Genomic DNA, 24,256 nt, shown 5'->3' with positions numbered 1-24,256 from the left:
ATCTTGTACGTAACCCGGGGACTGCCTGTACTTAAAACTTTGCAGGATGGAGTCCTGCGTGTGCAACAGGTTAGTCTGCTCACATAGGGCCCAGTTCTGCTCCCCTGATATCTACAGATTTCCTATTGACTTAAATGGCAGGAAGATCATTAATCAATATGGGCCTGATCCTGTAAGGTGCTTATCCCCTTCTGTGAAATCTCTTTGTAGGATCAAGGTCCTGAGAGGTTTCCCTCTGTATAGGCTGAACCTCGGCTGTTACAAATAAAAACTCCATTTCTGAAATGTATAAAAAGAGAAATTCTTATTTAAAAGGTAGATATCTGGCTTCCCTTTTTCTGCTGAATGTTGAGTGACCAGTATGCAGGGTCTCTTTTGGTATTAGTATGCTGCCACTCCCTACCACACAGCGACAGACTAGATAAATTAAACATTTTTCAAACCTCTGTGAAATTAATAGGAGGTGGTATTTCAAAATTTCCATGGGTACTCAACTGTCCTTCAGGCTCCTATCTCTCTAAGTTTGGGTTCAATCTAGATAACTCACTCACTATGAAAATAATATATAAATCTCATTATGGTGAAAAATATTGTGTGGTCCAGTGTTTTCTAACCTTTTTTCATCTCCAGACCCCTAAAAATGTCAAAAGGAGATATGCACCCTTTGGAAATCTTGCACATGGTCTATGGACTTCCAGGGGTCCCTGGGCCACGGTTTGAAAACTGCTGTTGCAGACCAACATAGCAATTTGGATGATTAATTCAGGCCGGCAGGAATGATAGCTGCTGGCTAGAGAAGGGCTGGACACCAATTACTGTTCACAATCCCTGCTTCTATGGATGAGGATTGGGAGAACACCTGCTAGGCATGAATAATTCTCCCTGAGCTAATATGCTTTTATTCATAGCTGATTAACTCTATACCACATATGGGATGATGATAACAATGTAATTAATTCCTTTATTTCTGCAATCCTCTGATAAACTACACTTATTTTTCACCTTTGACCCCCTCACTTGCACTCTGCCTATTAATCCTTCTCAGTCAGGACTGCTGCTAATATTCCAAACGCTCTCAACGGTCATCAAACAGTTGCCTAATTCTCTCTCTCACTCTCTCTTAAGAACCTGACACAAAAATGTAGGTCATGTGAAAGAGCAGATTGCAAATTACAGTTGTAAGATCTTTTTTCTTTTAATATGTGACTGCAACGTTCATCACCCTGGGGGCCCAAATCTTGATTGGGACCTCTACGACCTGGTCTACACTAAAGTGGAAAGTTGACGTAAAGAGTCGCAACTCCAGCTATGTTAATTATATGGCTGGAGTCGACTTACTTTAAATCGTGTTTTCATGCCATCCACACTGTGGGAGGCCAATGGGAGCAAATGCTCCTCTTGACGTCCCTTACTCCTTGTGAGGAGCAGGAGTACCAGCACCAAAGGGGGCACCTTCTCACTTTGAATTAGCAGGTCATCACTAGACCTGCTCATTCAAACCCCAGAAGATCGACTGTGGTAGTGTCGATCTTCCATGTAGAGTAGACAAGCCCTAGGCGCTGTAGTAGTTGGAATGTGTTACATAGGCTTTTGTTTCAGGCCCTTATCTTACTACAAGTGCTATCACAGTACATAATTGAACAATATGCTTCCCATATTCAGTCCTCAATCAATGGCAGTATGATATCTTTCTGCAAACACAGGGCCAGACTAACCACTTGAAGAAGCAAATAGCCATTGGGATCACTGGAGATGAGCCTATTTCATGGATGGGGGTGTTAACCTTTATTTTCAGGCACCAGAGACCTGACATGGCTCTGGTTTTAATAAATCAGCATTTGTTCATACACCAGGCCAATTTGAATTGACTGTGACTATGGGCAATGATCTTGTCAGCTCTCCTAAGACTAGCAGCATGAGACTTTATCAGTGCATGGATGGGAGACCTTCAAGGGAAACCTGAATCTGCTGTTGTTTATGACTAATGTGGTGGTGTTTCTTCTTCCAAATCATCCTTATAAGCTGGGAGGGACCATCTCTGGGTGAGATGTAAAAATGAGAAACTATCCACTAGTGATCTCATGACACTTTCCATCTGGGTAAGTGTATTGATCCAGGCAAGGGTTCAGATCAGATTCCAATTTGACTAACTATGTATAATATCCTGCATTAGCACTGAAACTTATAAACATTTCATTTACTTGTATGCCATGTATCCTGATTCATCCTGTATCCTAATTAGTTTTTACATTTCTTTGCCCTTTGACAGTGAAAGTAGGGAAGTCAATTTCACTTTTCTGTTTATAAGCAGAGTTATGTTCCAATTTCTGTGTACTAGCACAAATATTCTTGTGTTTGGATTTTCAGCTAACACTGCAGGAAAAAGTTCTAAAACTTTAAAAATACATATGGAACTCTCTCCTCACCATTCTTAATTTGGGACTTAAACTATTTACCATAATATCAGTAAGAAGAAACCTATTCTTTGTACATTTGTTATTTCTTCTAACCATTATTTATCCAGTAGTAATTCATATTCACCCAGTTCTTATTGTCTGATATAACATGGATTCTCTGATCCAGGCATCTTTTAATTCCTATTCCTTCCACCCACCATTAGTTATGGGTTTTTTTCTATCCATGTTTATACTACACACAGTCTTGGTCTTCTCTGTATTCACGCTAAGTGTAAACTCCATCTCAGAGTTCTCCTCAGATAATTGTTTGAAAATCTTTAGGGATTTCAGCAACATTCTCTTTGCTGACATCCTTTCTTCTTGTTCAAAGTTTCTGAAAATCTTCTCTAGGAATGAGATAAAAAATTACATTGAGATACTGACACTTTTATCTAACTCCCCAATCAACTTGTTCTCTGCACTCACCTTGTCAGCCTGAAATGCCATTTTATTATTCATGTAAATGTTTCAAGATAGCTTGTAGTCCTCCCTCTTCCAGTATTTCACACCATATGTCTATTTCCAACATGTCCTGGGTCAAGCTATTCAGTCTGGCATGCGCAGCCATGGTCTTCACCAAAACCCTAGCGGTAGTGGCGGCCCTCTTGCGCAGAGTAGGAGTAACAATTTTTCCCTACTTGGATGACTGCCTCGTCAGAGGCCGAACATACACAGAGGCGAGACAAATGGTAGCAATAACCTCTCAAACCTTCGCTTCTCTGGGTCTCCTCATAAATGCACAGAAGTCTTCACCAGAGCCAACCCAGGACCTGATGTTTATGGGGGCGAGACTCGATTCAAAGACAGCACAGGCCTACTTATCCACCGAACGTTTCAGCGCCATCCAAGACCTAGTACACATGCTGACACATGCTCCTACACTTCCAGTTCGCGTGTGCTTACAACTAATGGGACGCATGACTGCTTCAACTACTGTAGTCCAAAACACAAGGTTGCATTTTCGCTGCCTCCAGCACTGGTTAGCCACAGTTTATACTCCGGCAAGAGACAGCATCCACAAAGTGGTGGTGCTACCACCACATGTGCTACAATCCCCGTAGTAGTGGACCAAGCCACACAACCTCATGGTGGGCATTCTCTACCATCGCCCACAACCGTCAACACAAATAACGACAGATGCATCTCTTACTGGTTGGGGAGCACAAATGGACAACTTGACAGTCCAAGGTCACTGGTCCACGCAGGAGATGCTGTTACATATCAACGTGCTCGAGTTAAGAGCAGTACAACACATGTGCCAACACTTTCAGTCCCATATAAGAAACACGACTACCAGAATCCTCACGGACAATATTGCCACCATGTACTACGTGAAAAGACAGGGAGGTACTCGATCCCGATCCCTCTGTATGAAAACAATCCGTTTGTGGAACTGGTGTATCCGCAACAACACTGCGTTGACAGCCTCTTATCTACTGGGCATCCACAACTCTATTGCGGACTCACTCAGCAGGGCTACGTCTAGACTGGCATGATTTTCCGGAAATGCTTTTAATGAAAAAATTTTCCGTTAAAAGCATTTTCGGAAAAGCGCGTCTAGATTGGCAGGACGCTTTTCCGCAAAAGCGTTTTTTGCGGAAAAGCATCCGTGGCCAATCTAGACGCGCTTTTCCGCAAAAAAGCCCCGATCGCCATTTTCGCGATCGGGGCTTTTTTGCAGAAAACAAATCTCTGCTGTCTACACTGGCCCTTTTGCGCAAAAGTTTTTCGGAAAAAGACTTTTGCCAGAATGGGAGCAGCATAGTATTTCCGCAAAAGCACTGACAATCTTACATGAGATCATCAGTTCTTTTACAGAAATTCAAGCGGCCAATGTAGACAGCTGGCAAGTTTTTCCGCAAAAGCAGATGATTTTGCGGAAAAGCTTGCCAGTCCAGACACAGCCCAGGTGTTTTCCCCACGATCAAGAATGGGAAATTCGCATGGACATTCTGCATCGTATATTTACTTGATGGGATTTTCCTACGATAGACCTGTTCGCAACTTCACTCAACGCCAAGTGCCCCAACTATTGTTCAAGGGCGGGACTAGGACGCCACTCTCTAGGAGATGCCTTTCTCCATCACTGGAGAATGGCATTGCTCTATGCCTTTCCCCCGGTCGTCCTAGTACCCAAGATTCTGGAGAAGATCAGCATAGAAAAGGCTTGAGTAATCCTCATAACCCCAGCATGGGCGCGTCAGCCCTGGTACTCAATACTCCACCAGATGTCCGTCAGAACACCGTACGCCCTTCCTCTTCTCCCAAACCTCTTGACTCAAGACAACGGCTCCCTCTGTCATCCATTTAAACCCGAAACCTTGCACCTCACAGCATGGATGGTAGTTGGTTCAACTCTGCCGAGCACTCATGTTCACAAAGAGTCAAACAAGTATTAATGCATAGCAGGAAGGATTCCACTCACGCAAATTATCTAGCCAAATGGACTAGATTTAAAGCCTGGTGTAACAGTAACAATATGGATTCCCACATGACAAATATATCATAGATACTTGATTATATTTTACATCTTCATGACACAGGCCTTGCAATAGCCTCCTTGCAAGTGTATTTAGCGGCAATTAGTGCATTTCATCGTGTGGAGGAGGGGTTCTCCTTGTTTGCTCACCCCACCACAAAGAGGTTCCTGAAAGGATTCACAAACCTCAACCCACCACGATGACCGCCACCACCTTCCTGGGCCCTGGACCTCGTTCTGGACTCATTGACTCACCTCCCCCCACTTTGAGTGACAATATCATTACAACTTCTTACCACTAAACTTCTGTTTCTGCTTGCCTTTACATCAACTCGCAGAGTCAGTGAGATAGCAGCGTTCATGTCATCACCACTCTACACAGTTTTTACTAAAGATTCGGTGACACTGAGATCTCATCCGGTGTTTATTCCGAAAGTTTGTTTGGATTTTCACATCAACGAGCCGGTTCTTCCTCCCTGCTCCAGAATTCTATGTTTCTCATTTCAGATAGGGGGTGAGAGGAACTGAGTGGGGCCTGACCACGTGCAATACATCAAAGGCATGAACGCCGCCAAAGGCAGCTGCGCATGCACAGTCCAGCGGACGACGGCTCTAATAGCTCTCCAATTCATGGCGCCAGAATGGGACCCAACACCAGGAGTGAAGCACCCATGGGGCACATCTCGAAGAACAATCGTTACTTCACAGGGTGATGAACTTCTTCTTCCCCAATTTGGCCTTAATGGTCTTTGCCTTGTTGGTATGTCATATCGCCACATGAAGCCCATCTCTTATTGCTCGGAAGGTTGGGCATTACAGATTATCAACTCTTCTTTTCTTCTTTTCGGTCAATACTGTGTGAATTCAACTCCTCTCCCAGTGTTGACCTCTTTGCCTGGAATGACCTTCCCAGTCAATATCCTCTTTTTTGTTCAAACCCTGCTCCCCAAGTCCATCTCTTCTGCAATGCCTATACAGTGCAGAATATAAGTGACCAAAAATATCCAGCTATTCCCTTCTCTGGAATCTCTAGTGCACTCTGCCTTTATATTTGTCTTTCAGATTGCATGCTCTTCAGTGGAGTTTGAACCAGGTTCGAAGCGGGTGCAGACCAACAAGGTTCAATTCAATATTCCTGCTGAAGGATCTTGCCTTTGTTTTTTATCTTGCAGTCTTGAATAGTACAGAATCCATTCTTAGTGCTAACCAGTAAAATAATGGAATACAGCAATTGAAAGAGTTCTGCTCGCTAGATCAATAATCAGTAAAAAGACATACATTTAAATACAAATGTGAAAGGCCCTCAAAATAGGTTTTATATTATCCATCCATGGCAGAAATGGCATGAGTCCGACTGAGACATTTTTTGAGTAGGGACCTTATATAATGTTAGCTAACTGATCAAAGTGGCCGGCAGCATGAATCCATTCAGATTAAACACATAATTAGCATGTGGCTAACACACAAAAAGCTAAAAGCCTGGCAGGACAAGGAGACATCAGCCCATCAAAGAAGTGTTGAGATTTTCACTTTAGAAAAATAATGTAATTCACCAAATATCATCTTTGCGAAATGTGGGTTGGTTTTCCAGGCACTAATGTATGTGTTGAAAGAAAGTTGTCAGTTCTGAAAAACATTTACATTTAAGAGGAAACAACTGTCAGGAGAGACAACAGAGCCATGATTGGGGTTAAGGGCCATTTGGGTGGTAATTACTATGAGTTCAGAAAATAGTATTAAGAGACTAAAACAGCATGTTTGAGGAGAAGAGACCAACTCCCTTCTTTCTCAAACCAACCTGTATATTGTTCTCCCCCTTCCTCCTTTTTCTGATTGTGAGTTGGTGATAGACAAATTCTGGAACCGTATTTAATGTGTAAGTGGTTTTGTCTTGTACTGCAGCGTTACACAGTGTGCTACTGTGGGCGTTACAAATTGCTAAGCAGATTTAAAGTGTTCTTTTGAGATGCAAACTGCAGTATTTCTGCACATACTGATTATTATTCATCTCTTTCAAGATGCTCAGGGCCTGATCCTGAAATATGCACTTCTAAAAGAGTTCTTTTGCCTGAGTACAGTCAGCATGATTAACACCCAATTAGTAGAGCTGTAGGGTATAATTCTATGGATCCTGAGAGGTTCCTGCACCTCCTGTTGTTTATATAGGGCTCTGGAGAGGGTTTACAAAGACAGACAATACAGATTATATTTACAATGGCAACTTGGTGCAAGACTAAATTGTTGGACTAAATTGTGCCTTCAAGTGCACAGATGCAGTGGTGGAAAGAGGCCTCAGTGGGGGTGGTGCTAGGCATTATGTGTGCACTGGAGACTGGACAGAGGTAGATCGAATGCCTCAACAACCACATTTACTGCCCATATAAGCCTGATCCCACAGGTACAAAGTGTGGATGGCTCTGGCTCCACCCCTCAGCCACTCCACTTTTGAGGAATACAACTCAGCCTTCCGCACTAATGAGGACAGCGCTACCTAGCTCATTTGGTCTATCTGGGTAGGTTCTTTTATCACACCCATCTCTGCAGTATCTAAGTGCCTCTCAATTACAATCCCACCCTCCTCAAATAGCAGTCTCTCACCTAGGGTTGCCAGGTGTCCAGTATTGACCCGAATAATCCGGTATTTTCGCCTCCTGTCTGGTAAAAAAAATTCAGAAAATACCGGACACCTAAAATGTCCGGTATTTTCTGGTTTTTTTCCCTGCCAGGAGGCAAAAATACCGGACACCTGGCAACCCTACCACACACTCAGCAACTGGGCCCAGCCCCGGCCTCCCTCTCCTCCCCGACACCCCCATCCCCAGACCTCCTGCTTACCTGGTTCCGCAGGGAAGCTGTGTTCTGGCTTGATCAAGAAAACAAAATGGCCACCAGCAAAAAGCCTAAAGACCAAGGGGAAGCAATGCCTTCCCTGGGTCTTAGTGCTCAACCGCTCCCCTGTTCCTATCCCTATTCTAACTGCACGAAATGAAAGGGCCTTGCTGTTTAAATGCTGTTTTATTTTAATTAATTAATTTATTTATTTTGCTCAACAACTTTGGTCTCCCCCCCTTTCCCCCCCCAACAGAATTTTTTCCCCCATGGTTTTGTTTTTTTGTTTTTGTTTTATGAGTGGGGGGTGGTGGTGTTCAGTATTTTTTGTTAAACCATCTAGCAACCCTACTCTCACCCCCTTTTCCTATAGGAAGGTGTAGATTGTTCACTCTGATTCTAGGATTAGAAATGAGATTTGTTATTTGTTGGTTGGCTACTCAGTTCTGAAAAAGTGTAGGGGAAGCTAATTCAAAGGGACAACTTTCATACTGAATGCTGAACAGGGTGAGATCCTTGATCCTTTCCATCTCTGGATTGGGGAAAAGGGGCGAGTTCCATAGTCTTGCTCTGGACCCTGCAAAAGTTCTGTTTCCTGAGTGTCTGAGACTCTATCACTGGTCACCAGTTTCCTTGTTACAGTGAGATGCAGCTGTTGTGAAAAACCATGGTTGCAGAAGAGGAAGCTAGGAACAGTTCCATGGAGGGCTTTGAATCATAGAACAAAGACCTTGAACTGGATTCGGTATTGAATGGTGAGCCATTGCAGATATGATGTCTTCTTAGAAACCCTTGTTGCTAAGCAGAGAGGACGCTATGCTTTGTACCAGCTTAGCTTGTGAGGTTTCATTCTTTGAGATGAGTTCCAATAACTGAGCATGGAAATCACAGATACATATTGTCAGGTCTGAGTATGACCAGACGGGATACTGTTCTCTGTCCAGCTGGGGATGGAAAAAGGTTTTTTTCTCCAGCTAGGACTGCATGCAATAGCAGGAGTCTGAAAGAATCAGAGGCTATGTCTAGACTATAGAGTTTTTTCAAAAAAAGTGGCCTTCTTTTGAAAAAACTTCACCTGCATCTAGACTGCCGTCGCATTCTTTCGAAATTAAATCAAAAGAACGTGGCATTTTTTTGACAGCAGTAAACCTCATTTTACGAGGAAGAATGCCTTTTTTCAAAAGAGCTCTTTCGAAAAAATGCGTTCTTGAACATAAACAGTCCTTTTTCGAAACAGAGCGTCCGGCTTGCCTGGGTGCTTTCTTGTTTGGGTGCAATTTGCTTTTTCGAAAGTCTCGTAGCTGTCTAGATGATCTCTTTCAAAAGAGGCTTGTAGTCTAGACATACCCTAGGCTACCGTCTGCATTGCAGCTGGGAGATGTAAATGCAGCACATATAGATACAACTGAGCTAGCTTTGATCTACACAGGTCAAAGCTAGCTCAAAGTAATATATATCCAGAATCCTAAGTGGGCAGGGCTAGGCCATGTTAGTATGCTGCAGTGTCTTCATAGCTATTGTTACTTGCTATATTCTTGCTATTTTTACTCACTGTTGTTACTTCTAAACCTGCTGCAGCCACACCTCTCCTTTGCAGAGAAGACATGAGATATGAAATTAGCGTGTGCTAACAGCGGCGGTAGCAGTTTACCTGCAGACTCCTGCACTGAGGCCAGTAGATCCCTGCAGCATCAAGTTCTTCCATCTCCACCACCACTCCATCTAGCTCAGCCAAGCCCAGCGTGCTTGCATAGAAGACGGCCTTGATCACTTCTGAATAAGTAATTGTTAGGTAAACATGTTGGGTGAAATCCAGGCTCCACTGAATTCAATGACAAGTCTCCCATTGACTTTAATGGGTTTAGGATTTCATCCATCAATTTGTATTAGCAAACATCTACGAGAGTGAAAAAAAGTTCAGTCAAAAAAGTAAGCAAAGAAACTTTAAAAAGGTTGCAATTCATTATACTTTTCTACCACATGGTTGGTTCGTGGTGAAAATTGGGAGCTATGCCATGTTAGCGCTAATTATAGCTCATTAAATATTTGTATAGCCTAATCATTTCTAATCTAGCTATTTTTTGTTGCAATAGGACGTGGTTGTGTTGCTAACCTATTCCTTCTAACTCATCTTTGTTTGTTCACATTACAGGGTTTTGATCAGCTATCACTTTTGTTTTGAAATGCAAGGAATGGAAATGCATCACGCACAGAGGAAACTCAAAGAAATAAGAATACACTGTCAAATAAAATTGTGATGATTTAAACACAATCTTCTGTCCCAAAATAGTTTAAACAGATAAAGAAAAACGAAGAGATTTCATGAAAATTAGCCACCATGTCCCCTAAGGAAACAATTGTGACAACCCAATCAACACATTTTCACTTATGACCTCAGCTAGATTGGAAATGACATGTCCAGAGGTAAAATGCTAGTGCATGAACACTCTCTGCCTCCTCATCTTTTTTGCTGTTTGTTTCTAATGACTCCATATTAAAAGTGCAGAACTGGCTGGGAGAGAGATAAGGCACATACAGTTACAACTGCAGTTCCTCTCCTTACGTCTTTTCTTTTTCAAGTCCCTTCTTAAAATACCTGTCTTTCAAAGGACCTAGAAACCCTATTTCTCCTTCCAGAGAACAGCTAACAAGTTAGAGGACTGACGATCCAGTATAAATAATAAAACAAAAATTGAGGAAGTAATACAATGAACGTTGAACTCAACTCTTCAGTCACGCTGCTTTTTGCTACGTCTTGTCCTGATGCAATACACTGACCACTAAGTTTGTATGCTCTCTACGACAGAGAGCTTTTTTTTAAACAAGCCTGAAAAACACTTAGCAAATCATGAATGGTATATAAATAAAAACCAAGAAATAACAGCTAATATTCTCAGCAGAGGCTGGAAAGCACTGTCGTAGTCTCAGTCACAATGACAACATTCAAAAACCTTAGGTCTTATCTACACTAACCACCTCTCTCCCTCCGTCAATCTTTGCTACGCAAATAGCGTAGCTGAAGTTGATATATTTACCACCCTGTCTTCTGGGGGATAAGGGGATGTGATAAATTAGCTGCCAGTGGATTGATCGCTGCAGCGTCGATGCACTGTGTAGTTAGTGAAGACAAGCCCTGAGCTGTAGTATACTTTATGTTTCCTGACTAGTTGTTAGCATTCCCACTCCTGAACCTGTCAAAGCAATACATCTATAATACAGGCTGCTTTTAATATATGAATCAGTGCTAAGTTGCAAGGGAGATCTGTACCTCCTCTGGCTGGTTCATGAACTTCCCTTGGGGTATGTCTACACTAGCCCCCTAGTTCGAACTAGGGAGGCTAAGGTAGGCATTTGGAATTGGAAATCAAGCCCAGGATTTAAATATCCCGCGCTTGATTTGCATGTTCCCGGCCGGTCGTCATTTTTTGAAATTTACAAGCCCGGACAAACTGCCCACATCTATACGCGGCAGGGAAATGGGCGTTCGAAATAAAGCCCTAAATCGAACTACCTGTTATTCCTACCTGCAGCGTGTAGACATGAGCAGTTAGTCCAGGCTTGTAAATTAAAAAAAAAAAAAAAAATATGACAACCGGCCGGGAACATGCAAATCAAGCGTGGGATATTTAAATCCCGGGCTTGATTTGCAATTCCGAATGCCTACATTAGCCTCCCTCGTTCGAACTAGGGGGCTAGTGTAGACATACCCTTAGAGTGGTGAGAAAAGAACAGAGAAGGACTGCAAAATGAAAGTTACTACAATAGCCAGAGGGGCCAACAGCCTCCTCAGGCCCTGGGCAATGTGATGGGGCTGAGGGCAGAAGGGGAGGGACCAAGGGCAGCTAGTCCTCAGCACTGTCTGGAATGCACCATGCAGTCCCCAGCACTGCCCGGAGCATAGTGAACTCCTCCGCCCCGCTTCCCCCCCAGCCTTAGCATTGCTTGCAATCAGCAGCATGGCACTCCAGCAGCAATTTAAAGGGCCCAGGGCAGCAGCAGCAGCAGCAGGAGCCCCAGGCTCCTTTGAATCAGCAAGTCCCAGGGCAACTGCTCCCTATATCTCCCCCACAGCCCCATTGGCAAGCCTGATGATAGCTCAGAAAGTGATCCAACCAGTAGTATTTGTTTTTCACCACTAATGTCTATATAGTCATGGTTTTTCTATACAAATTGATTCTTTCATCCTGGAGAAAAATGGTCTTCTCTCCTATCAACTGTATGTAAGAATGACAACTTCTCTCTTTTATGATAATGGGCTGCTATTTAATATACATAGTGGCTTCAACAGCAATCATGCTGTTAGCTGAAGGTCTGTAGAGAACTAATGTTTTATCTAAAAGCTTGTTCTTTGGCTGACACAGTGCAAGGATGAATGAACCGTTGTTAGGTTGAATTCTTTACTTGTTACTAAGCAGCTATCCCAGTAATGCATGCTAAGATAAGAGGTCAGATCTAGTACTTCAGGATGAAAGCTGATCATTAGACGCATGATAGAAATATTTTCCTCCTCTGATGCATCAGATATTGGGCATGCTAAAGGATACTGTTGCCCCTTTTTCACCCAAGGACCTGGTCAGATTTTGGGGCCCTGTGGATGTTCTCGTTGAGTGTCAAAACTGTTGGCAGTCAGGCATTTCTTTGATTATTTACAAATATATACAGTTTGTCCTGTGCCTCTGAATTCAGAGGAAACCATCTGCTCATGGTTTGCATCCAGTCAACATCTAGCAGCTTCTGCCTTGTGAAGCTGAAGTATCCCCATTTAATCATATTACTTCAAAGCAGAGCGGGGGCAGAAGGGAGACGTGGGATCCTATAATCCTAGCTGAGGGAATCCTATTTTTGTAACAGGTCATCTGAAATTTTTAATAGCTATGCTTCAGCTATGTTCCTGCCCTTTTTGTGCTCTCTTTCTGCAAATGTCCTAGTGAATGAGCTTCCTGCTAGGGATTTCCGTGTGACTATTTGAAGAAAAACTGAATTTTTACTCAAAAGTAAACCAATGTAAAGGGAAAACCGGTTCCAAGAGTAAATTAGGGAACAGAAATGTATCATGTGATCTACAGTGAAACAGTCTGGATATCAAGTATTTCCAAGCAGCTGCTTGCAAATTAGTTAAAATCAAGAGTTATTCTCAGAAAGTATTTAATAATTAATTCCCAGCAAATGAATCTGAGAAAACCGTTCACATGAACAGGAAGAGAGGCAAAATTAATCAAATACAAAATTTGCTATGTGAATGATACAAAACAATTGGTCTTGGAGAAATGCACCCTTTTGGATGGTTTTACTGTATTTGGTAAGGTGGCTTGTCACATCGGGACACTAGAAGAAAATGAAACAGAATAGCTACCTCTTATGTGAGTATTTGAATTTGGGAGTAAAGGAATGGCAGGGAGTCTTTGGTAAAAAGTAATGATCTCAAATTTTACCCTTTGCTGGGATTAATAGAGTTATGTCATAATCTGAGGTATACTGAGGCACTGGATGGCAAATCATCCAAACACTGTTGCAAGAAAATTCTGAAGAGATGTCCAAGTTCATATTTAAGGTGAGTTTTTTCTAGCACTCATAATAAAGCAGTATCCCTGTGCTTCTCTTCTTTTGTTGAGCCATGGGCGAGATTTACATCTTGCAGTTAGATCACAGCACCTCACTAAAAGAAGATTTAACATGTTCACTGGTCCTCTCTTTCAAAACTCCATTCAAAATCTCCGTATGAAAGGCAGAATGCATCCCCTAGAGCGACTAAGTCTGCCATCTGGTAGTTTTGTTTTTTATACAGTCATTTAGAAGATATTAAATCTTCTTTTGTATGCAGTGAATTAGGTGGTAGAAGGGGCTTAAAGTTCCACTGAAGGAGAAAAAAAAGTTCAAAAAGACATTGTGTCCAGGGTACATATTATAGAGGCATTAGTGGAAAGACAAAAGGCAAGCTAGCATCAACCCCTTTGAAAGCTATAAATCCCTCCAACTCCTTCTTAGGTAGTTGGTTAAGTTCATTGTTTTCAGGATAATCACTGTCCGGTGTTAGAACTTAAGCTTTCAAACAGTTTATTTTGAAACTAAATCATTCAAGATGAGCAGCAGAAAGTCCTAATGTTGTTAAAGGGAAATCAAGGAGAAAATAGCTCAAAGAAAACCTTTAAGCAAGCTGGTATTTTCTGCCTATGCTACTAAACTCTTTTATCATTAGAAAATTAGAACTGTTTCTGGCTATTCTCTTTGGCCACTGAATATGGGGTAGTTGCTTTCCACAATGGAAAAAAAGATATTTGGTAAGATTGTTGGTTTCCCACCTTGTCACTTGCAGTAACACCATGGGCTGAAGCTAAAGATGTCTCCAAGTCTACAGCCATTCCAGCAGATGCTAGCAGCTATATTCATGGCGGATTGCCTCTCCAGTTACACTGAAATGAATGGAAGCCCTATAGCAAGTTGTTCCAGAGCCAAGACCAGAACGCCTAAATAGAGAGAGAATATTTGGCAAGTGAGTATGTTCAGATAACTTTGCCAGGGTCTCAGTTTTGAGCAAGTGCCACATCACAAGCCACCGATATTTTTACAATACATAGCAAAGAGCTAGACAAGGTGCCTCTTTGTGCAAGAGTTCACTCATAATGTGCACCAGGGTAGTAGCCTAATTGCTCCATTGGATTCTTCAGTGGTTTAGGGGGATATAGTAGCATAGTGCCATTTGAGTAGCCTACCAGCCTGAAACATCAAACTTATTCAAGTTTATAAGACGTTGGTGGCTCTGTTACTTACCAGGGACTGTGCCATCTGCTTGTAACTTCTGCATAATGAGAAGGAAAGTCTCCAAAAAGGAAGGTCTGATTAACCCATGACAATCATATTGTAGTCCCACAGTTGTTGCATTCTGAAATCTTAGTGAAGACACAAGAGGGCCTCACAAAATTCTGAGAATGACCTTGATAGCTGGTCTGCTGGTTCAGCATTGGGCAGAACTTAAAATGCATAATAGAATTAGGAAAGTCAAGCAGAAGAACCAGAAAAAACAACACACAGAACCTCTTGTATCCATAGCATTAGCTGATAGAACAACACGCACATTAACAGCAGAAGAACAGCACTCTGAGGCTACATCTACTCTGCAGACTTCTTGCGCAAGAACTTATGGAGAGTCTACGCTGCACACGTGTTCTTGTGCAAGTAAATTTACAGTAAAGCATCCAAACAGAGGGCTTCTTGCACAAGAGTTATTCCTCTCCCCACGAGGAATAAGTCCTCTTGGCAAGAGCTCTTGTGCAAGAAGGCAGAGTGGACGGGCAACAGGGGTTTCTTGCTCAAGTAACCCCTATAGCTAAAATGTCCATCAGAGCTTTCTTGCACAAGAGAGCATCCACACTGCTATGGATGTTCTTGTGCAAAAGCATATCTCTTGTGCAAAAGCACATGACAGTGTGGACACACTCTTGCGCAAAACAGTTCTTGCACAAGAAGCCTGCAGTGTAGACGTAGCCTGAAGGAAAAGGCCTACCTACCTGGCAATCATTGACTTTTTTTCCTGGAGCTTCTGATTCTCACCAGACTCATATCATCAGAGTCAGAGAAAACATTAAAGACATGTTTCTCCCTTTGTTGTTGAAAAAGAAATACTAACAGTGAGCTACCATTGGTCAGCTCTGAATTCCAAGTGATTAGGATACAGTATGAATTCAAACATTTTGCTTCCAGCCCTCACCACCCACAGGGAATGAACTGACAGAAAAAGCAGTATCAATTGCTAGGAGAAGCCTACAACATGGAGATTTCATATTAGCTCCGCTGAGCTATAGGGCAGTAGCCACATTGGTCACAAGAAAAGGCTCAAATCACCCCTTGAGGGTTAACAGATTTGCCAATCCCCGAGGAGGCCTTTGGATGATGTCATTAGTTAAATAATGTGGATTGAGGGATATCAAATCTAAAAGGTCTCAGGCTTTCTTCCATTAATCATCTGAATGAAGCCCAAAGCTTACTCAGGCTTAAACCAGGAGACCTGTTTCTGAGATTGAATGAAGAAACATATTGGAAATCCCCAGCTGTTGTCACTAAACTGTTGATTTGCTAATGACTCCAATCTGCTGTAACACAGATGATTCAAAAAAATGGAAAAATGCCAAAGGAAGGAAGAGGCGAGACAAAGGTATTAGAATCTGCTGTTAACATGGAAAGTACATCTATACAGCAGGCCTAAAGCCAAAATAAGCTATGCAACTTGAGCTTCGTCAATTGCGTAGCTTAAATCGAAATAGCTTATTTTGGCTTTTGGCGCTGTCTACACAGCAGGAAATCTGAGAAAGAGCACTCTTCCTCTGACTTCCCTTACTCCTCATAAAATGAGGTTTACAGGAGTCGGAGTAAGAAGTCTTCCCGCTCCACATTATTTTGATATTATGTTGAAATAACTACTTGTTGTATAGACGTGAACTATGTTATTTCAGAATAATGTAAATTATTCCGAAATAACACTGCTGTGTAGACGTACCTGGAGATTCTCTCCAGCAAGGAGAGACCAAGAGCAGAACCAGAGGAGATGATGGATTTACAGGAGGTGCAGAAGAATCCAGCAAGGATACTGACTCTGGTATATCTACACTACTTAGGTTTGTCAATAAAACGTATGTTGACACCCAAAAGTTGACAAAACAAAAATCCCCAAAGGGTGTTCACACTTGCTCCCTCTACCAACAGATCATGTCCACACTGGGGGCACCATCATTGACAGCGCTGTGTGGTGGGAAGGCAGAGCTGATTGCTGCACATCTTAGCATTTCCTCCAAGTTCTCCCACAGCCTCTCTCAGCTGCTAGGATTAGGAGCAAGAGTAGCTGCCTGTCCCCCTCCACTGCAACAGCAGCCTGCCTGCTGCTGTGTTCCCAATGCTGGTGAGGAGGGTGCCGTCCTGCTCCACTGGATCCCAGCCCAGGGTCCTAAAAATTGCAGGCCTGGATCCAAGTAACAAAACAAATGGACTAAAATTTTGTGTCCCTAGGCTACTTCCTACACTCCCCTCACTGGGTACCCATGTCTCAGGGTTGTTCTTCCTCTCCCCTGGTACATCTCCCCAGCAGCTGTTTGGCATCCTGATTGGCTGGCAGCTCTGGTGATCCTGATGAGTGCTCAGCACGGCTGAGGGGCCCTAACATAAAGTGGGAGGCGTCTGTCTCAGCTGGTGGTTCTCCAGCCCAACTGAGTTGCAGGGCCCACCTTTTCTACTTCCTGTCCCACCCTTCTGCTTCCAGCAGAGCAGACATGAGTTTCCTGGCTCCACTCTCCAAGGAGTAGATGGGGGTTTCTTCCTGTGTGTCTCTGAGGCAGGCCATGCCCCCTTGCTACAAGGCATTCATTATTCTTCCATAGACCTGTATATCTTATGTTTTGTCTATGAGTAGAGTGTGTGTATTTTAGAAAGATCCATGCAAGGTCTCTGTGTTACTTCTTTTAACTGTCAAAATGTCCTAAAATAATTAAAACAAGGTATCTCCCAGGGTGGAGCTCTGGAGAGGGAATATATGAGCTCCTGGAGGGGCGGAGGGAGAGGATTATCACTAGTCTTGGGACCCATTGCAACGGAGATGTGTGTCCCACATCACAAAGTGTAACAACATTGGAATCTGTAGGCCAGGAGTGAGTCTGAGTGGCCAAGCACAGATCCAGTGTCTGGATGGTGCTCAGACTCAGTAAGTTCATGTATGATGGAAGATTTGAGTCTGATTCACAATCCGCAGCAGCCAAAGAGGACATGGCTCCAAAGCACAAGTTGTGGGACATTTTCCCAACACTTCAGGGAGTATCACTGGCTTAAACTCCAGCCAAGAAAACAAGACCTTGTTTTGTCAGCACAGAAGCAGACAAAGTATTCCTAAACTGATCAATCTGGATTGCAAAATAGCAAGCAACTTCTTTAGAATGGCAGGGATTCAGACAAGCTAGTGAGCTGACACAGACTGAATTTACCAAACTATCTACCATGCAAAACAAATCTGCTCTCTGCGATCTTGCAGATGGAGGAAAAGAACTTTTCCCTTGCTTCCCACAAAATAAGAATTTGCAAAATCTTGATGCTGCAATCTGCCTTGGCATGAGACTTCCGGCACTGGCATGCTAATTGTCTACCCATTTGCCACAGATCATCAGTAAAGAAAACTGACTGACAGAAACAAAGCCAGTGAAATGGATGGCTAAGAGCCACCTTATCAACCACCTAATCAGTACAAATTAGTATTATAATGAGCTACCAACCCATGAAGGGAGTGCTCTGTCATTGTTCTCAGAGCTCTCTGGAACATTTCTTGTTCCTTTAATCTTTAAGGGTAGACCACCAAAACAGGTCTCTCACCCTGACAGGAGAGATGAGCCTGAACCATAAGTGATAGTGGTAGGTCCATTACACAAAATGTAAGGTTCAGTTTACTAATCTCCAATTCCAGTCCAAATCTATATCCACAGTATGACTAGCTGCATACTCTAAGCAAATAACTACCTGGGATACACCCATGAGCTGTTTCTGAAAATTCATCATCTATGCACAGTCTGCAATTGCTAAGAACAAGCAATCTCTGTGTTTCCAATGCCACTCTAGCAACAAATTTAATCAGCTCATGAAGTGATTTGGCAGTGCAGCAGGGCAAGCAGCTCCTATTGTAATCCCATCCCATGACTCCAATATTAAATGCACACAACTTTATAAGATCCAGGTTTGCCATGCGGAGGATATTCCAGGCGTGGTTCAAAGATTCAACATGGGGTCTTCTTCCCCCACTATGAAACAAAACCAAACTCATCGCAAGCAGGGCAATCACCACTCTTAACCTTTTCTAAAGCACCCTCATTAATAAGATTATCTCAGTCTATATGCCTTGCCTCTGAGTTTTTCATAGAAATAACTGCCATGTCACTTAATCTTTCCTGCACATGCGGAGTTGGGGCTCCCCTGAATTCTCAGCACATCCCAATCCAAGTTGGTTATGCTGTCAATTCACAAGGGGTTCTCCAAACAAACCATAGAAAGGTCTTTTTCTTTCTCTTTCCATTGAAAGCAAGGGGAATTGGAGTAAAAGAAAAGAAAGGCAAGGTGGTTTGTGTCTTAGGCAGTCTTATGGGATCACCCCTTTAGAGCTTGCCTTAATAGCAGATACAATATCTTTAATGAAGCTCTAGCTCCAACCTGAACTCTTGGGGTGCCCTGCTTTACAGCTAGCTCATGCAGCTTCAGTAGTGATGAAGCCTGCTACTGACAGCGGTGGGCTGGCCAACGAGCCAACAGGGCCATGCCCCAGAGATCCTGGCCAGTTGGAGGAGCCCTGAAAAAAATGCTTGCAGGCAAGAGTGTTGGATGGATGGGGGAAGCTTACACATCCCAAACCTATTTCCCCAGCAGGAGCAGGGGAACTGCAGGCAGACAGGAAACAGAGGAGCTCCTGTTTGCACTTGCCCAGGGCCCTACCACAAACCCCTAAGCTGCCATTGGCTACGGTCTCCCTCTTGGCCGATCTGTCTCTGTTGCCAGGGGGTCCCTGAAGTACACCTGTCTTCTTGTTCACCACCCCTTCTGTGGAAGATTTTCCCTTTTAAGCTCCCCCCAACCCTCTAGACAGAGCAAGCCTTACAGGTGCACTTCATTAGTGCTGAGCAAGCCCATAAAAGCTTGATAGTCACCTCTCTGAGGCGACATCTACACTGGCGCGTTCTCACGCAAAAACTCTTTTGCGGAAGAGTTCTTCTGCAAAAACTCTTTCAGAAGAGAGTGTTTACACGGGCATGTGCTTTTATGCAAGAGATGTGCTTTTGTGCAAGAGCATCCATGCCAGTGTAGACACTCTCTTGTGCAAGAAAGCTCTGATGGCCATTTTAACCATAGGGCTTTCTTGCGCAAGAAATTCATGTTGCCTGTCTACAGTGGCTTCTTCTGGGAGAGCTCTTGTGCAAAAGGGCTTCTTCCTGAGCGGGAGCATCAGAGTTCTTGTGCAAGAAGCCCTGATTTTATACATTAGAATACATTTTTATACATTAGAACGTCAGGTTACTTGCGCAAGAACACGCGGCCAGTGTAGACAGGCAGCAAGTTTTTGCACAAGAGCGGCCGCTTTTGCACGAGATCACGCCGTGAGTGAATGTGTGCCCCTTCAGGCTGTCCTGTGGATTGATTAATTTAGTTTGGTGAAATAAGACCTCTTGTGAATGTAGCTAAGGTGATCAATGGGCCCCTTTGTTTCCAAGTCATCCCTTACAAATATGCTTGCAAGAACTGGAGAAGAGCTCAGTAATGTTCTCAATATCCTCAGAGTTTCAATCCTCAGGCCAGGTACTCGCTAAGTTTTAAGGATGCCTCTTTAGGTCTGCCCTGTTGCATACCTGTGTTAAGTTACAGTGTGATCCTTTTCCAATCATTCTGCAAATTCCATCCCCTGAGAAACTGATTGCCTTTGGCATGGGAAAGGTTAGAGCAGGCCAGAGAGGCTGTGCAGGACCCCAGCCAATCAAGGAAGGGCTTACTGGGAGCCTGTCAGGAAAAGCCTTGCTGGAGTAGCCCAAATATAAAAGGCTGCTCTGCAGAGCAAGAGGTCAGTCTCTCCCTGACTAGCAAGGGAGAAGAATTGGCCTTCTGGGAAGGCACTCGAGCTAGAGCAGTGCTAGGCAAGGTAGCAGGGCAAAGAGAACCCTTGGCTGATTCCTGCCATTTTGAAGTCTTTGATACACGGACCTAGTGGGTGCCAGGGCTATGTGGAAATGGCCCAGGGAAAGCAGGCACTAAAGGGGAGTGGAAGAGGGCAGTAAATGGCTGCCAGCGTAGAGGGCAGGCCTGGACCCCCTCCCCACTTTGCACCTACTTGCCAGAGAAGAGACTGGCTGAACCAGACTACAGTTTGCCTGAGGGACTGGATTTTAGGTTGCAGTTTACCACTGAGGCAAGTGAGAGGCCTGAAGGACTGCTGGATTCCTGGCAGGGGGAGAATGGAGTTGGAGCACAGGCAGAGAAGAGTGCCCTGAAGAGGCCACCATGGTCAGGAGTGATGCAGGTCCAGAGCTGAACTGGAGGGCTATGTCTACACTGCAGGCTTCATGCGCAAGTACTTTTTGTGCAAGAAGCTTTGCACAAAGTTCTTGCGCAACAGCGAGTCCACACTACCTTGTCCAAGATTGTGCAAGATTGTCCATGGCCATGTGGATACTCTCTTGCACAAGAAATCCCTGTTCCTGTCCACACTAGCCTTTTTACGCAAGAACTCTTGTGCAAAAAGGCTTATTCCTCATGGGGAGAGGAATAACTCTTGTGCAAAAAGCCCTCTCTTCTGATGATCTACTGTAAACTTTCCTGTGCAAGAACAGGCTTGTAGTGTGGACGCGCTTGCGCAAGTAGCCTGCAGTGTAGACATAGCTGAGGAGACAAGGAAGGGAAAACAGTCAAGATACCACTAGAAGCAGGGTGCACTGTTGGATTGGAGCTAATTCCCAGATAACCACAAGGAGATGCCATGATGGTGAGTCTGCACCTTATTACAGTCTGGAAAAGCAAAGAAGCAAAACAGAACAAGACGTCAAAAGCTAACCATGTATCAACCAAAATCTCTGTGGTGTAATACACACTATTAGGAGTTGTGACAAAGTATCACAATTTTAATAATGCATAAACAATGAGAAGTCCTGTGGCACCTTATAGACTAACAGATTTATTGGAGCATAAGCTTTCGTGGGCAAAGTCCCACTTTGTCAGATGCGTGTAGTGGAAATTTCAGAGGCAGGTATAAATATACAGGCACATGAAAAGAAAGGAATACCAATCAAGAGGAAGGCCAGAGATAACGAGGTCAGTTCAGTCAAGGAGGATGTGGCCTACTTCTAGCAGCTGATGTGGAGGTGTGAAAAGCAAGAGGAGAAACTGCTTTTGTAGTTGGCTAGCCATTCACAGTCTTTGTTTAATCCTAAATTGATAGTGTCAAATTTGCAAATGAATTGTAGGGGCAGTTTCTCTTTGAAGTCTGTTTTTGAAGGTTTTTTTTTTTTTTTGCAGGATGGCTACTTTTAAATCTGCTACTGTGCGGCCAGGGAGATCGAAGTGTTCTACAAGTTTTTGTATGTTACCATTCCTGATATCTGATTTGTGTCCGTTTATTCTTTTACACAGGGACTGTCCAGTTTGGCCAATGTATATGGCAGAGGGGCATTACTCCTTTTTTTTTCATGTGCCTGTATATTTATACCTGCCTCTGGAAGTTCCACTACATGCATATGATGAAATGGGTCTTTGCCCACGAAAGCTTATGCTCCAATCAATCTGTTAGTCTATAAGGTGCCACAGGACTTCTTGTTGTTTATGCAGATTCAGACTAACACGGCTACCCCTCTGAATTTTAATAATTGCCTTTCTTTGCATTAGTTAGGTGAAAAGTCTTGTTGATTAACAGCAGGACTGGTTTCTACCAAATGATGAACAGAAGCTGTCACTTGTGGTCAAGTAGCCTTATCTGCCATGTCAAGGTCAAAATTCTGCTCCATGCTTTCAATAATCATACGGTTTTCGATGTCCTCATCCATAACAGTTGTACTAGCAACCAATAGACAACTTTCTGTCCCAAAATCAGAATCCAGGACCAAACAATTCAATGCTCATATCTATAGTGGAATCAGAGACTCCCAAGAAACACCCAAGAAACAGACAAAGACACATCAATGTCTTCATGAGCTAAAGAAGGCCTAGAAATTCAAGGAGTGGAGCTATCTGTGAATTGTTTGCCAGGAACATGGCAGGATTTCAAACATTTCAAGAAATTCTGTAAACCAGTCACACTTTTCTGATCTTTTTTTCCTTGGACTGTTGCAGCTCGTGTTTTTTAATACCACTTTTGTGCTTGTTGGTATTCAAGGAGGCAATCGTGATTAACTGTAAGAATTCACCCACTAAACTCTTCACGAATGAATTGCTAGGTTTTAAATGACTGCAGCAGCGGGTGAAAAACGAATATGTCTGAAGCTCAGTGAAATCAGGTGAAAGATCACAATATCTCTGTGAAAGTCCGCACTATATCAGGTGAAATTAATAGCCAGAGCTCAGGACTGTGGAAAAAGTCAATCAAGATCAAGAGAAGAGAGAAGTTACAGAGAAAGCTAAAGCCCTGTGATAGAAGAAAAAAGTGAGAAGTAATGGGCCCAGGTCCAGGAACCATTCAACACTAGTCCCCTTCAGACAGCCATGGAAGAAGACCCACATTTTAGTAGGGATGCACTCCTCTCCGCGGCTCTCTCTGTTGATTCATGATATACCAACACCCAACTGATGGCAACTGTGCCAAAACTAGCCCAGCAGCAGCATCCAAGCAGGCTTCATATGTGAGCCCTTTGGCCGAAAGCCTGGGCTTAGAGAGAAGGGAGCTCAATGATGTCACCTGTTGTTGAAACAGGAGAAGAGTGATCCAGAGCTGCATGAGAACTGCAGATAGGCAGGGGCTCCACTGGGGGATGGAACTCTGCCAAAGGAACTGACTGAATGTGCCTGACTCCCATTTTTATCTGACAGATTGAGGCATTTTGGTTAAAACACAGTTAAATGTTGAGTTTGAGGGCCCCAAAATGCTACTGACCTTTTTGGGAAATGTGAGGACAAGACAAAAAATATGTCTGGGGCCACCTTCACTGGACTGCTGTCAGGCACAGTTCGGTGAGGGAGCCAAAAGCCAGCAAGGGGGGGGGGGGTGGCTGCTGCTGCATGGAGGGCCTCTCTAATGGTGAGGCCTCCGTTAAGGATCCCTTAGTGCCTCAATGCCTCTCTAAATAACTGAACAGAGCCTGCTTCAGAACAGTGGATGATGCAGGCAGTGGAAGCTTTGAAGTGACAACACAAAAGGCAATGGGGGCAGCAGCTCTGAGGTGATGGCTGGCCCAGGGTGGCAATGGCAGATCTGAGAGAATGGATGGAAGCAGAGGGCAGCACATGGGGGCACAAAGGGTTGTGTACCCCAAGCACTGTGGGCAGGAGGGGCTGGCCAGCAACTGATGGGAGAAGAGGCAGGGCAGGGACAGAACCGGGCCTGGGGTGGAGGGAGTTGTCCTGGCCCTTCCACAGGCTGCCTGGGGGAGTGTCACGTGGCCAGCGGACTCCATGATTCCTCCTCACCAGTTGCCTCTGGAAGGAAGAGAACCAACAATGGCTAGGACAGAGCTGGGCAAGCTTGGCCTGAAGGCACAGACAGTGCTGCAGCCTAGCTACTGATTGTGGTGAAAACCTTCCTACCCAGCAGATGAAACTGAAATCAACTTACATGTCAGAGCCTTCAGAACTGCCAAGATCCTTGAACTTTTCCTGCTCAGGGCAGCCAACTGGGTGGAGAGCTGGGAAGGGGGGAATTGGCTAGAACATACCAACAGATAAAACTGCCAGGAGTACTGAGGCTGAGTGTTACCCCAAAGAATTTCTATTAATCAATTGCTAGTTTTAAAGTGTATAGTGGTATCAGCTCCCAACCTCCTGGTATCTCCCTTAATGTATTTCT

General features: G+C 43.8%; 1 long non-coding RNA gene across 3 annotated transcripts in view; it reads right to left on the bottom strand.

Annotated features, from left to right (window-relative positions):
• Positions 1-24,256, bottom strand: part of LOC142828954 (uncharacterized) — a 142,913-nt gene that overhangs the window by 3,921 nt on the left and 114,736 nt on the right. For 2 of the 3 annotated variants that reach the window (XR_012903134.1, XR_012903133.1), the window contains exon 1: positions 9,416-9,656. The exons of the other annotated variant lie outside the window; for it this stretch is intronic. This is a non-coding gene — a long non-coding RNA (uncharacterized LOC142828954). Of the gene's footprint in view, positions 1-9,415; positions 9,657-24,256 lie in introns of those variants that run through there. 3 annotated transcript variants of the gene reach the window in all.

This window comes from Pelodiscus sinensis, chromosome 4, assembly GCF_049634645.1.
Source record: "Pelodiscus sinensis isolate JC-2024 chromosome 4, ASM4963464v1, whole genome shotgun sequence".
NCBI lineage: Eukaryota > Metazoa > Chordata > Testudines > Trionychidae > Pelodiscus > Pelodiscus sinensis.
Note: the sequence above shows the minus strand (reverse complement) of the source record. Positions and strands in the feature narration are given on the sequence as shown.